Source organism: Cynoglossus semilaevis, unplaced genomic scaffold, assembly GCF_000523025.1.
Source record: "Cynoglossus semilaevis isolate Cse_v1.0 unplaced genomic scaffold, Cse_v1.0 C18937598, whole genome shotgun sequence".
Classification (NCBI taxonomy): domain Eukaryota; kingdom Metazoa; phylum Chordata; class Actinopteri; order Pleuronectiformes; family Cynoglossidae; genus Cynoglossus; species Cynoglossus semilaevis.
The window spans coordinates 1-631 of NW_007590442.1; the positions used below are offsets into that span (position 1 = coordinate 1).

The following is a 631-nucleotide window of genomic DNA, read 5'->3' on the forward strand; positions in this document are numbered from 1 at the left end:
CTCCCCCGTCTCCCCCTCGTCCCCCGCCGCCTGCCTCTGCAGCTCCGTGTCAAACGGCAGCTGTGCTTCGTGTCGCTGGGCCTCCAGGAAGCCAAAGGAAGTTTCTGTGAGACGGGCCCGGCTCTGCCACTTCTCCTCTGCCCGTAATCTGTCCACGTGACCCTTCCTCCGGGACTCTGGGACCTGGACAGAAAAAAGGACAACATTCACAGGTGCCTTTGAAGGCAACGTTGACACGGGGATCATTTCGACCGTGGACGTGTTCTACCTGGATGACCAGCTCAGTGTAAAGACAGGAAGGGTCTTCATCTGGACCTGAGGGCGGGGGGGGCTTCGTGTTGGGGAACACAGTGGAGACCCGGAGAGGTTTAGGAGGTGCTTTGGGGTGTAGCTGTCCGTCTGAACCCCGTAGGGTCACCCCCCCACCTGCGTGAGCAGCAGAGAGCACAGTCAGGACCTCGCAGGAGAAAAGAGCTCTGGTGTAATTACCCCCCCCGTCTTACCTGGGTGGGCTGGGCGTGTGTGCCGCGGCCGTGGGCTGAGCAGGGGTTCGCTGCCTGTACGAAACACAGGGGACAAGGGGGCGGGGCCAGTGTCCTCTGTCTTCACGGACGGAGGCACACCTAGAAAG

General features: G+C 61.5%; 1 long non-coding RNA gene across 1 annotated transcript; it reads right to left on the reverse strand.

The window, feature by feature from the left end:
* Nucleotides 1-6: 6 nt before the first annotated feature.
* LOC103399573 (uncharacterized) lies at nt 7-625 on the reverse strand. The gene is made up of 3 exons (XR_523655.3): nt 504-625; nt 269-426; nt 7-183 (listed from the first exon to the last, which is right to left on the reverse strand). It is a non-coding gene; the product is annotated as an uncharacterized LOC103399573 (long non-coding RNA).
* Nucleotides 626-631: the final 6 nt, after the last annotated feature.